The sequence below is a fragment of the Osmerus eperlanus genome, chromosome 21, assembly GCF_963692335.1.
Source record: "Osmerus eperlanus chromosome 21, fOsmEpe2.1, whole genome shotgun sequence".
In the NCBI taxonomy this organism is placed as follows: domain Eukaryota; kingdom Metazoa; phylum Chordata; class Actinopteri; order Osmeriformes; family Osmeridae; genus Osmerus; species Osmerus eperlanus.
Window position 1 is genome coordinate 1876669 of NC_085038.1, and position 14201 is coordinate 1890869.

The following is a 14201-nucleotide window of genomic DNA, read 5'->3' on the forward strand; positions in this document are numbered from 1 at the left end:
CTGGTAGCTAAGTGTTGTTTATTCCACTCTATCGCAGTCGTTGTTTTTTATTGAGTTGGTATCTACTGCACCTCTCAAAACAGACACCCAGCCAGCCAGCTTTGTGAGGAGAAGAAAAAGTCTAATCACATTCTCATTCCTGCTTCTCTTCAAACAAATAACGTAGTTATCCAAAGTATCGTGGCTCACTTTTGACATTAAAAGAAAAACAACAATCTGTATCCATATTAATCATCTCCCTGTCGTCAACAAAACTGTTTTTTTTTTTACTTGTATTTGACACTTAGTAAGTACGGGGGCTGGTAATATTACAGCTTCAAATTCAAATCCATATTGGTGTCCAAAAGGAGGCAACACCACAATGCTGATTCTCTACCCCCCACAGTTGTTTTTCTGCGTTTGTACTGTACATGTATGAATTCAGAATACACATATTTGATGTAAGACCTTGTCTTTATAATTCATGAACATTAGCAAACGTAAAAATTTAAAATTGGCATACAACCTGCTATTTCTCTAACACAGGTGAGCACACCCTCTCTCACACACACACATAAACACACACGCTCTCTCTCTCTCTCGCTCTCTCTCTGACATAAACACACACACTTTCTCTCCCTCTCTCTCACACACACACACACACACACACACACACTTCATTGTTTAGAAATAAATCCACAACAAACAATTTTCCACATGGCTGCTTCCTGGTTTTGTTGTGCATGGACTAACAGATCTGAGATAGTGGCTTCTCAGTCCCATCACCATGGTGACTGACAGGCCAAGATTAGCAGGCCTTATTTGACAGTGGTAAACAATGTTGTAAATACGCAAGGCTGTTCAATCAATCAGTATCCTTCAGCTCCAACCTGTTCTAATAAAGCCTTGGGAAAAATGGAGCTGTGTGTGTGTGTGTGTGGGCACTCATAGCCTCCACCTCAATCCATTTTAATGCCATATCTCCATTGTTAACTGTTCTTTAATGGGTTGTGCTACATTTACAGTTTTAACCAAAGAGCAGGATATGAAGACAAGGCCTCACTGCTGGTTGAGTACTGAGTGGTTTTCCCGCTCCTAGCCTCACTCCCCTTTCGTAAAGAGGTCATGGGTGATGCACTGAATATACACAAGCCGTGTTCCTCTGTGGATATGTACAATCCTCGTCTCCACAGCCAGAAATGTGATGACAGAATAGTGATGTGAAAATGTACGGTTATATTTGTAAATACGATGATCGAATGTCATGCTGTAATCGCATTCTACATGACATTAAAGTTGTTTGTGCAATTTATTCGAAAATGTAACTTGAATATAACGCAGTGTCATGATAGCTGTCTGTGATGAGTCTCTAAACAGCCACATGCTGACTCCCAAGTTTGACAGACCTCTTCCCAGGTTAATTGCATACTTGACACCATTAATTGCAAGCAGGTGCTCGCAACTGAGCTCCTAAGCATCCCCTTCCTGACATGCATGGTGTGTGTAGAATACATCACAGCTCACGGCTGAGCGCCTGGGAGAAGGGTGGTAACCTTCTGCATCTGGGAGTCAGGTGGCTGAGCGGTTAGGGAATTGGGCTAGTGATCTGAAGGTTGCCGGTGTGATTCCCGGCAGTGAAAATGCCATTGTGTCCTTGGGCAAGGCACTTCACCCTACTTGCCTCGGGGGGAATGTCCCTGTACTTACTGTAAGTCGCTCTGGATAAGAGCGTCTGCTAAATATGTAAATGTAAATCTAGTCTGTCATGCACGCCCGGAGCAGAGTCGCGTTGCTCGGAAAACACGTATAGAGTTCACGCAATGGACGTGAGCTTGTTAGAGAGACATCGAACGGCGAAGCTCGTAGCATCAAACATGGAAACAAGCTGCGTGTTGTTTGTCTATAGGGATGGACAATTTTAAGCGTGTGGTACTATGATGCTCGATGTGCGTATCTTTACCACCTGGTTGTCACTGGAATCTGTAAAGAGAAGGCTCCACTTGTAATTACCTCTAACAGAGATGACAAATACATTTGCACGTCCTCCGTTTTATAGACGGCGACATGATAACATGTCTTCACACCCTTCTACCGGGCAGATAATCAGAATGATTAATTTGGTTTGCATGTGTGTGTGTACAAGTGATTTAGAGGAGGAAATAGTAAGTGGTAGAGAAAGAGAGAGAGGTAGAGAGATATAGGAACACACAGCCTCACTGTCACCTGGCCCGTTAATATCCCTTTGAAACAGCACAGTGAATTAACTCTCAACAGCGACATAATACACTGTCTGGTCTCTCATATTGGTCATAACCAGTCAGGAACGCAGCAGTTAAAGAAGTACTCATTTAAAGTATCTCCACAAAGACAACAGTGTCGGCAGACTAAGTACAGTGCATCAGGGGAGGCATGTTGAAACTTTGTAATAGCTCTGTGTCTTCTCAAAGTGTATGCCAATAAATCTCCACAAACAGCGATAATGGCACATATTCTTTACCATTACCCATAAATAATTCATAATTAACGACATGCAAGACATTCCTGCCTGAGTTACAGTGTGTCTTGTTCTGCATGAAATATGTGAGATTTACGACAGACGAAAAGAAATTAATATAAAAGGCAAGCCAAGCGTTTGACAGGTGAAGACAGTTGTTGCAATAAAAAGACAAGTAAGTGCAAAGAACTATAGGAGTTCTACAAACCGCAGTGGAAATAGAGGCTTGTTAGCTTAACGACCCAAAAGCTCCCTGTTCCTGCCTCAGATGAAGGTGAATTGTATATAACAGGGAAAACAACACTATTGTGGTCTTATAACTTCTTCTTGATGTGAGGTATTATTGTATTTGATATAAATACAACTAAATATAGCTTTTAATGGACAGCATCCACCTGTCAAGTGTGTTCTCAAGAAAGTGTGACAGAAACATGTGAACAAAATGGGTGATTATGAGGTGAGCTGGGGGGTGTGTATGTTTCTGAGTGTCTGCGTAAGGGGGGAAGGGGTATAGTATATTAACCATATTCATGACCGGGAATTTGCCGTTTATATGTCTGTCAGCGTCACGTCTTGGGATTGCTAATTATTTATTTTTTATTGCGGCTTAATCGGAGCGCACCGTTTCACCGACCGAAAGTGCTAAAGTCGCTTCTTCTATTTTAATTACATTTTGTATGCTAATACCGGAATAGAAACCAAATATTTACCATGAGGGGCACCTCTTCATTTCACGCTGTGGTGCTTTCCTACTGTTTATCAAGTGGGTGGTGTACCTCCGAGTGCTTAAAACACCGATGATGTGTGTCTTTTAGTGTTGGCGCTTAATTAGCGAACCTGTGAGCTGCGGGTTGACGACAGGAAATCATGTCAGTGCCAGAGAAGTGACAAGAAACGTTTCTGGGCCTAACCAATGGAAGGAGACAGTGGGGGAACATGTATTTAAAGTGTGAAGTAGCTAGAAGTAGCAGTGATATGACCCACTAACTGAACAGCGCGGCGATATCCAGGCTCTTCATGCATTGTACCAAATCCCACATGCTTATGGCCATATGGTACAGAATTCTATAGCAGATGAAATAGAGGCCGGTGAGAACACTTCAGATTTCAGTTCTTCAGCGCTCCGAAGTTAATTGCCGGCAATTCACACTTCAGCTGCTAAATTAAGTAAAGACACTGTTTAGCAACTTGTCTCGCCAGCTGAATATTATTGATGGAATTAGTCTCTCTCCCATCAACGAGGATGTAAGTGAAGGACTCCCAAATCCAATCCAGACCATTATGGGAAACAGATGTGACAATTATCACCTCTACGCCTTCATCATATGACAGCTTAATGACATAGGAGTTGTTTTTCAAGCATTGAGATAAGTTGTTTTTGAAGTTGTTTTCCAGTGACGTGAACTATTTCGATTGTTTAAAACATGTTTGATGTATCGCACGTTTAAAAGCTCTGAGTTCTACATTGAACGATTAAATAGAGAGCATTTTACAAAGAGGACAGACAAGCCTGGTGATTAATAACGTTAAACAGAACTGCTGAAGGTGGGCCAAAATATCTAGGCCTACTTTTTCAGGTTTTTCTTCTTTATTCATATGCTCTTAAATCGGCCAGTGAACCACCTCTCTCCGTCTTTCTGAAGGCGATAATTCACCCAGAGACTTAGAATGAGGTTCTTCAATCAATAAACTACTCTGGCAAACAGCAGAAGATCCTTAATGAAGACCTTTATAAAACACTGATGTGATTGCAAGGGTCCCATTTAACTTAATTAATTAATTAACCTTGCATCACTTAAACTGACCTCAAAAGATCACGTTGAAGCTGTTCAGTAGAAGAAAAAAAGAATTAAATTAGCTTTAAAAGCAGGAGCTGGCAGTTTGAGGGGGCAGGAAGGCAGTTTGCGGTGATTGCTGGGGGCCAAATGTTTTTTACACAACCAAATCTTCCTCCACACGTACACAAATATTTAACTACCGGTACATATGTGTTTCCACCGATGACATGATAGCATTATACAATAAAATTAATATACATTTTAATAATATTATGCAGAGGGGAAAACTGTCATGCAGATTTGATGAAACACCATCAGATAAATCAGCTCCAATGTGTCTACGAGAGGAATGATCCTGTATGTATTTCTGCCACACGGATATTTCCAGCCAAACCCCCCACGCTTGGTTCCAGATGGTCCTGGAGTTGGCATTTGCCTCGACTGACTTCACATATCTGCTTTATCCCCTCTGCTCATACTACAGGTCTGGCCTTTAACTGTGTGCTTGTGACAGTGGTGTGATTGATACTGTGCGTGTGTGTGTACACTCTCGTGGGAGAGTCCAGCCAGCCTAAGATATACATCTGTAACTGTGTGTCTCATCTTTGTTGTTTGTAGAGATCATTGTGTGAGTGACATTTGCCCATTTCACTTTTGTGTGAATATTGGGATAGCTATCTGAACTGATAAGAGAGCATCATTTTTGGAGCTCTTTCCAGACTTCTGTTTTGCATTTTCCCCGTAACGTCCCCGGACAGTAACATGGCATCTGAGACTGGAAAAGGTTATAGACAATGTTGCTGTCCGTCGAATTGTTCTTCTTTTTTTCATTTCTGCTATGTTGTACGCCAGTGAAAGTCCTGGTTATTTCTGAGGGAAAATGCAGCAGACTGCAATCACAAGCCTTCTGTGTCCTTACAACAGAGCAAACAGGACCATGGATAGTTCTCATTCAAACTAACTCATGAACACAGTCATCGAACCTGCAATTGAAAAAACATCTTTCATTCAATGAGGGAATTACTTGGTTTAAGGCAGAAACACAGATTCTGAGTCGGGACTAGGGTCATTGAATGTTCCTTCCTGAAAACAAAAATGTTTAAGTGTATTAAGTATAGAGTGTATTATTTCATTTTTCTTTTCTTTTTGTCCTCTTGAGGGCCAGGCTCCAGTTTTAATTAAGCGACGTCTCCGCCAAAGCCTTGTGATTTTCGCTGTCGGTTTCCTCCAAAATACATCCCAGCTCTCATGACAAATACCAGGTAAATCAGCTTGATATCACAAACCTCAAGAAGACACCTTCTCTCACAGACAGCAGCTGCAATACACCGATAACTACACAAGTTGTACTTCAGTGGCGAGGATACTGCTAAATCCTTTGACTTCCTGTCCAAATTCGACACCTTGTCACAGAGAGGAGAAGCACAACGTATGCTCCTGTCATCTTGACTTTGTGGGAGAAACACAGAGCGTCTTTGGGATAAGGACGTGTTGAAGTTTTGAAAAAACCTAAACTCACCTCATGCACCTCTGCGGTATCACAGGCAATCCCACTCTCAGACAGACAACTGCAACCCCCCCTTCTCTCCTCAAGCAGCACCTGGCCTTGGTGTCTCAAATCACTCCTTACTCAGGCTTTGATGTGGTTGTCAGGGTAGTGCATACTATACTGCACAACCATGGAAAACCACACACGTTACACTAATACAAGTTCACACATACTGCATGCAATCGGAATGTTGCTTTGCAGGTTTTTCCCGCAAAACTTGTCCTGCAAACCAAATTCGTGGGCGTTCGCTACTTTGGAAAGTTCGGTTTCGGGCCTCCTGAACATTAATCACAGCTGCTTTCACTGGGTCCATCTGCTGTGATGCATTCATCAGTGTGTATTTTCTCCTGGTGTGTTTACCTCTGTGTTTCAGCTCTGCCTCGGAGCCCCAGCTCTCTGGTGGGGCTGGATCGGGGACACAGCCCACTCGGAGCGGGCTCTCTGCCCTGCTTGTTCTCCGTGGCAGTGATGGATGCTCCGCAGAACTGGACCCCTGGATTTACCTCTGGGGGCCGCCCCATAGGTAAATCACACTGTCCACACACACACACAAACTCAAGCTGACACCTCAACATATGGGCAGGAGCATTTGCTCGTGCACTCACACACACACACACGCGTGTGTAAGCAAACACACACACACATCCTGCATACAGGCACAGTCTCACACACATTCAGCTTAGAGATCGAGAGCCAGGTTTGCATCCACTCTACATGTTCATACTGTAGTGTTCAAGGAAAGCGTTCAAACGTGTGAAAAAGATGGGCGAGACCAGCTGCTCCGGAGACGCCTCCATCACCGCCCTCTGACATCTCGCCTCCGACGCCGAGGCCGGACGAGTCGAACGCAACACCTAGTTACCACCTTGTTAAAATCCCACCTCCGCCCCTGCAGATCTGCACCTCCACCTCCGCTCCATCCCTCCATCCATTCCTGCGTGTCTTCCTCTGACAGGCCGGCCAGTGGGCAGGGAGGCGTGCTGGGGGCAGGGAGGGGAGGTGTGCTGGAGGCAGGGAGGGGAGGTGTGCTGGGGCAGGGAGGGGAGGGGTGCTGGGGGCAGGGAGGGGAGGTGTGCTGGGGGCAGGGAGGGGAGGTGTGCTGGGGGCAGGGAGGTGTGCTGGGGGCAGGGAGGGGAGGTGTGCTGGGGCAGGGAGGGGAGGGGTGCTGGGGGCAGGGAGGGGAGGTGTGCTGGGGGCAGGGAGGGGAGGCGTGCTGGGGGCAGGGAGGTGTGCTGGGGGCAGGGAGGGGAGGTGTGCTGGGGCAGGGAGGGGAGGGGTGCTGGGGGCAGGGAGGGGAGGTGTGCTGGGGGCAGGGAGGGGAGGCGTGCTGGGGGCAGGGAGGGGAGGTGTGCTGGGGGCAGGGAGGGGAGGCGTGCTGGGGGCAGGGAGGGGAGGTGTGCTGGGGGCAGGGAGGGGAGGGGTGCTGGGGCAGGGAGGGGAGGCGTGCTGGGGGCAGGGAGGGGAGGTGTGCTGGGGGCAGGGAGGGGAGGTGTGCTGGGGGCAGGGAGGGGAGGCGTGCTGGGGGCAGGGAGGGGTGCTGGGGGCAGGGAGGGGAGGTGTGCTGGGGGCAGGGAGGGGAGGTGTGCTGGGGGCAGGGAGGGGAGGGGTGCTGGGGGCAGGGAGGGGAGGGGTGCTGGGGGCAGGGAGGGGAGGCGTGCTGGGGGCAGGGAGTGGAGGTGTGCTGGGGGCAGGGAGGGGAGGCGTGCTGGGGGCAGGGAGGGGAGGCGTGCTGGGGGCAGGGAGGGGAGGCGTGCTGGGGGCAGGGAGGGGAGGTGTGCTGGGGGCAGGGAGGGGAGGCGTGCTGGGGGCAGGGAGGGGAGGCGTGCTGGGGGCAGGGAGGGGAGGCGTGCTGGGGGCAGGGAGGGGAGGGGTGCTGGGGGCAGGGAGTGGAGGTGTGCTGGGGGAAGGGAGTGGAGGCGTGCTGGGGGCAGGGAGGGGAGGTGTGCTGGGGGCAGGGAGGGGAGGCGTGCTGGGGGCAGGGAGGGGAGGTGTGCTGGGGGCAGGGAGGGGAGGTGTGCTGGGGGAAGGGAGTGGAGGCGTGCTGGAGGCAGGGAGGGGAGGTGTGCTGGGGGCAGGGAGGGGAGGTGTGCTGGGGGCAGGGAGTGGAGGTGTGCTGGGGGCAGGGAGGGGAGGGGTGCTGGGGGCAGGGAGGGGAGGTGTGCTGGGGCAGGGAGGGGAGGGGTGCTGGGGGCAGGGAGGGGAGGTGTGCTGGGGGCAGGGAGGGGAGGTGTGCTGGGGGCAGGGAGGGGAGGTGTGCTGGGGGCAGGGAGGGGAGGCGTGCTGGGGGCAGGGAGGGGTGCTGGGGGCAGGGAGGGGAGGTGTGCTGGGGGCAGGGAGGGGAGGTGTGCTGGGGGCAGGGAGGGGAGGTGTGCTGGGGGCAGGGAGGGGAGGGATGCTGGGGGCAGGGAGGGGAGGTGTGCTGGGGGCAGGGAGGGGAGGCGTGCTGGGGGCAGGGAGGGGTGCTGGGGGCAGGGAGGGGAGGTGTGCTGGGGGCAGGGAGGGGAGGTGTGCTGGGGGCAGGGAGGGGAGGTGTGCTGGGGGCAGGGAGGGGAGGCGTGCTGGGGGCAGGGAGGGGTGCTGGGGGCAGGGAGGGGAGGTGTGCTGGGGGCAGGGAGGGGAGGTGTGCTGGGGGCAGGGAGGGGAGGGATGCTGGGGGCAGGGAGGGGAGGTGTGCTGGGGGCAGGGAGGGGAGGTGTGCTGGGGGCAGGGAGGGGAGGTGTGCTGGGGGCAGGGAGGGGAGGGATGCTGGGGGCAGGGAGGGGAGGTGTGCTGGGGGCAGGGAGGGGAGGGATGCTGGGGGCAGGGAGGGGAGGTGTGCTGGGGGCAGGGAGGGGAGGCGTGCTGGGGGCAGGGAGGGGAGGTGTGCTGGGGGCAGGGAGGGGAGGTGTGCTGGGGGCAGGGAGGGGAGGGGTGCTGGGGGCAGGGAGGGGTGCTGGGGGCAGGGAGGGGAGGTGTGCTGGGGGCAGGGAGGGGAGGTGTGCTGGGGGCAGGGAGGGGAGGCGTGCTGGGGGCAGGGAGGGGAGGCGTGCTGGAGGCAGGGAGGGGAGGTGTGCTGGGGGCAGGGAGGGGAGGTGTGCTGGGGCAGGGAGGGGAGGGGTGCTGGGGGCAGGGAGGGGAGGGGTGCTGGGGGCAGGGAGGGGAGGTGTGCTGGGGGCAGGGAGGGGAGGGGTGCTGGGGGCAGGGAGGGGAGGCGTGCTGGGGGCAGGGAGGGGAGGGGTGCTGGGGGCAGGGAGGGGAGGGGTGCTGGGGGCAGGGAGGGGAGGTGTGCTGGGGGCAGGGAGGGGAGGTGTGCTGGGGGCAGGGAGGGGAGGTGTGCTGGGGGCAGGGAGGGGAGGCGTGCTGGGGGCAGGGAGGGGAGGTGTGCTGGGGGCAGGGAGGGGAGGGGTGCTGGGGGCAGGGAGGGGAGGTGTGCTGGGGGCAGGGAGGGGTGCTGGGGGCAGGGAGGGGAGGTGTGCTGGGGGCAGGGAGGGGAGGTGTGCTGGGGGCAGGGAGAGGAGGCGTGCTGGGGGAAGGGAGGGGAGGTGTGCTGGGGGCAGGGAGGGGAGGTGTGCTGGGGGCAGGGAGGGGAGGGGTGCTGGGGCAGGGAGGGGAGGCGTGCTGGGGGCAGGGAGGGGAGGGGTGCTGGGGGCAGGGAGGGGAGGGGTGCTGGGGGCAGGGAGGGGAGGTGTGCTGGGGGCAGGGAGGGGAGGTGTGCTGGGGGCAGGGAGGGGAGGCGTGCTGGAGGCAGGGAGGGGAGGGGTGCTGGGGGAAGGGAGGGGAGGGGTGCTGGGGGAAGGGAGGGGAGGGGTGCTGGGGGCAGGGAGGGGAGGTGTGCTGGGGGCAGGGAGGGGAGGGGTGCTGGGGGCAGGGAGGGGAGGGGTGCTGGGCCTTGACTGGCAAGCACAGACAGAAGCCCCCTGTGGTGATGCGAGGAAGCTTGTGGCGAAGGGAGGGGAGATGGATGGACTGACCATTGATTTCCACAGACCACTGATCACAACCTGCCTGTCAGAGTCTGGGGGAAGCCCCCACAGAGCTGTTGGGTTGCCAGGTTGGCACACATGACACCTCCAACTCGGGGGCCACTCTGGTCTTGTGTGGATGAGGATGCACACCACATTGTGTTTGAGACGGGTAGAATGGATTCTCATGATCTCAACTCGCATCTCAACTCTTGATCATGTACAGACGACAGCATACTTAGGTGTAAGAACATTTCAGGAAGTGACAAGCGACATTCACAATACTGAGCCATCATACCCACAACCGTGGGTACAGGAGCCATTCTATTGTGTGGGGCGATGATTTGAGTGACACAAACTGTTGAAAATGCAGCTAATATCCTGTCGTGATGATATGCAAATGTTTTCCAGCATATTCGTTCAAAATCAACAGCTGTTCACAAATTATGCAAAAAATGAGCTTGGGAATGATACAAGTTTTTCTCTCATACATATTAAACATTCTCCAGAACAAACCCAATGTAAAATATATACGAGTGCATGAAAACAGGAAATTATAAAAAGTATACGCGTTCGGTAGCACTGTATAGTGAGGTTCACGTATAAGCTTTTCGGAACCGATTCATAGATGGTGAACTACTAATTAACTCTTTTCTATTCAAGTTTTACATGAGAAGAAATGTTCTAATTCTTGAGCAATGTTCCTGCCCCATTCTTCTCTGGCAGGTTTGGTTTCCAAACTCAGCTTGAGTTTCTCAGAGCTAGCAGGAGGTGGATATGTTAATTTACCATGGGAATGAATGCTAAACACCCCATGTAACTTTCAAAGCCTCTTACACTTTGTACATACTCAAATGTCATCTTATCCTAAATAAAGTGTACTAATTAAACCCTGTAAGATATCAGTGAGTTTTGTTATAAAGACCTTTCAAGTCAGGACAAGCAGTGCAAATACAATATTTGGGTGGAAGCCAGGAATCTTCTCCCTTTTCCCCTTGTCTCCTTTCAGCCCTTCCTCCATAGAGCGTAACCTTCTTTTAAAGCACACACGGGCGTTTTAAAAGTTTAATTTTCATGCGCTGGCACAGTGTGCATCGACTGTCAGCGTTAATCAAAGGAAGTTTCCGGTGTGTGTGTACGTGTGTGTGTGTGTTCCCATCCACCCAACCCTTGTCCTTCTCATCTTACTGAGTGGAAATACAGAGTGAACTTCCTGCTTAATTATCTGGAAGGTCAGGTGGGTAGGTGAGAGGTGGATAAAATGTTGATCTGATATGATACATAAGATATCTTTCTTGAAATGCCTTGCCGCTTTGAAAGATAAATGCCAGCTTTAGGATTCGGAGGAGAAAACATGTTTGTATGTGTTGGTTTTTATAGCATTACTGAACCTACTTATAAAACAAGTCAATACAAACTATTAAATATGAACAATAACAATGTTCAGAAATGCTATTCCTGTATGCATAATAGTTCAAGCATGAACTACTAGCTAATGAGAGTCATGATATATTACTAGTTCTGTTGATAATAAAACTAAACCTTTTTAATTGAACTGATTTAATGAGTACTGTATTTTATGTCATAACAAATTCAAATGTAATTCAAAAGCAGTCATTGCATTGTATAATACATATTAATATATATGCTTTCATGCACAGCATTGTGGAAAGTTCTTCATGAATAGAAAAAAAAGGATTGGAAAAAAAGATTTATTCGCAGAAACAGGAACTTCTTCTTGGTTGACAAAGACAAATTCCTCTGACGGCTCTTTTATCCCCAGTCTATAATTTGAATCCAAAACCCATTGTTCCAAAGTTCCACTGCAAGTATCCTATCTTCAGAACTAGGTTAGTAGTCCTTATGGATTGTGTCCAAGTCCACAATATTGTACTTGTATGTATGCCAGTACAGTCCGCTGAATATACATTCAACCCGACTAGCTAGCTAGCTTTCTCCCAGTAAGTCTGGTTACAGTTTCATGCTCTGAACCCCCACAGGAGAGGAAGTCAAGCACTCCAGCCAGACTGAAGACTTCCCAGCCACTACGAGTTCCGCCCTGAGGTCATGGGTTCACATTTATGTACGTGGGGATGCATAATGCATGTGGCGTGTCGGTTTACTTTAGGGAGTCCCTGAACCGCACACAGGATTCTACTCTCTATCTCCTCCAGGAGGTCAGAGGTCAGATAGCCTCGCTGAGGGTCAGTCCTCCTGATACACCTCAGATCCACATCTCTGAACCAACAAGGAAGGAAGCGGGAGACTTCAGGAGAGATAGACAATCGTCTTTGTTTGTTCACAGGGAGTGTTTACTTGAGGTTTTTTCTCTCGCTAAGCCGCATAAGACGACTACGCAAACACGACTGTCTGGAGGACGAATCATTTGAACGTTGAATGATTCCAATATGACCACTAGTGACGTATTCAGAAGAAGAAAATGTAGTCAGTGACAGTAACAATAATACTTAGCTGACTTATGGATGGTTACTGGTTGTCACTGGCGTTCTGCAGTGTCGCCAGCAGGACTTGGATGCTCGTTATTGGTCATATGGATGGATCAGAGGTGCAGCTTTGCGTGTGACAGTGCAACATGAGGTCCCAGACCCTTTACTCAGTAGGTGTGTGTGTGCGTGTGGTAATTCAGTATATACAGTATGTGTGTGTGTAGTCTGTGAGCATGTGTGTCGACATGGTTGTGTGTGTATTGGGGACAGGGATGGGGGGGGGGGAAGGGGGCTGGATTCCCGCTGATGAAGAAATCAAGTAGTAGAGCCCCCGTGCAGACACAAGCTGCCCCTCTAAAGGGGGCCGGGGGGCCCGGAGCCAGACTGCTGAGGTGCAGGGTGGCCACTGCCTAGAGAGCCTTCTGGGAAATATGTTTCTTCTCATGCAAAACCTGGCACCCCTCAGGACTGCAAAGAGAAAGTGAGAGAGAGAGAGAGAGACAGAGGGAGAGAGAGAGAGAGAGAGAGAGAGAGAGAGAGAGAGAGAGAGAGGGGGAAAGAGATGAGAGAGAGAGAGAGAGAGAGAGAGAGAGAGAGAGAGAGAGAGAGAGAGAGAGAGAGAGAGAGAGAGAGAGAGGGAAAGAGAAAGAGAGGGAAAGAGAAAGAGGGAGAGAGACAGAGACAGAGACAGAGAGAGAGAGAGAGAGAGAGAGAGAGAGAGAGAGAGTATACACCCTAAGAGAAGCCTCCAGTGAAGGCGGCTCACAGAAATATTTTCATTTCGGTCTTTCCCCCCACAAAATCATACCTCGATGCCAAAGTCCACGACAGGAGTATAAACCCTGAATCATTTTGCCATGGCAGTTTTAATTGTGGTTTGCCGCATCGCTAACACATCCCTGGGGTTTTAGAAGACTTCTACAGCGTTGACGCCAACACTTTTGCCTCTGGTGCCGGACATCTAGTTTGCGAAGCCTGAACAGGAGTAAAAAGCGGATGGAACTCAAAGTGAAAGTGTCTGGCTGGTGCAACACTGAAATGATTCCCCCCGCCCTGCTTAATTACATTGTGCAGCGCAACGTGAAAAGGTGTCAGAAGACCATAGAAGCGGATCTGTCCTAATGAATGAAAACAGATGGGCAAGACCGTGAGCTGAGCGGCTGCCAAGAGATCTGGGGAGGCAAGGAGGAAAAGAGGGAACTAGAGAATAAAGACACAGCAAGAGATGGAAAGAGAGAGAGAGGGAGAGATAGAGATAGAGAGAGGGAGAGATAGAGAGAGAAAGAAAGAAATAAAGAAAGAGAGAGAGAGAGAGAGAGAGAGAGAGAGAGAGAGAGAGAGAGAGATGGAGAGAGAGAGGGAGAGAGAGAGAGACAGAGCGAGTGGGAGAGAAAGAAATACAGAGACAGAGAAATACAGAGAGAGAAAGAGAGAGTAACAGAGAGAGAAAGGCTAGACACTGGAACTAGGAATGTTCTTAAGCAGGGAAAGGCTATTCCATAGTGAGTTAGAACACATGACAGGCCTCCGGGCCGCTGTCCGCCTGCCAGGCAGCCTGCCAGGCAGCCTGCCTGCCTGCCAGGCTGCCTGCCTGCCTGCCTGCCAGGCTGCCTGCCTGTGTGTGTGGGGCCAGGAGCATCCCACTGCCCGCAGGAAGACAAAATCCCCGAGCATGATGAATTAGGTTTAGTTGAGTGAGTGCAGGGATTATCCAAGGGTTGAAATAGAGTTGGTGTTTAGACAGGGTTGCACTATTTACACACAGGGATTTCTCTGCCAGGCCTCCTCACTTCACCACCACACACACACACACACATTCTGTCATACACACATACGTGTTCTGTCAGACACACACACACACACACACATAAGCATTGACTTTGGATTTTCTGTCAGGTGTAAATGGTTGACATTGGTTGGCTTTCTTCTTTTCAGGAACTTAACTTACAGTACTCATGTAAACACACACACACAAACACACACACACAAACACAAACACACACAAAAAGTGTC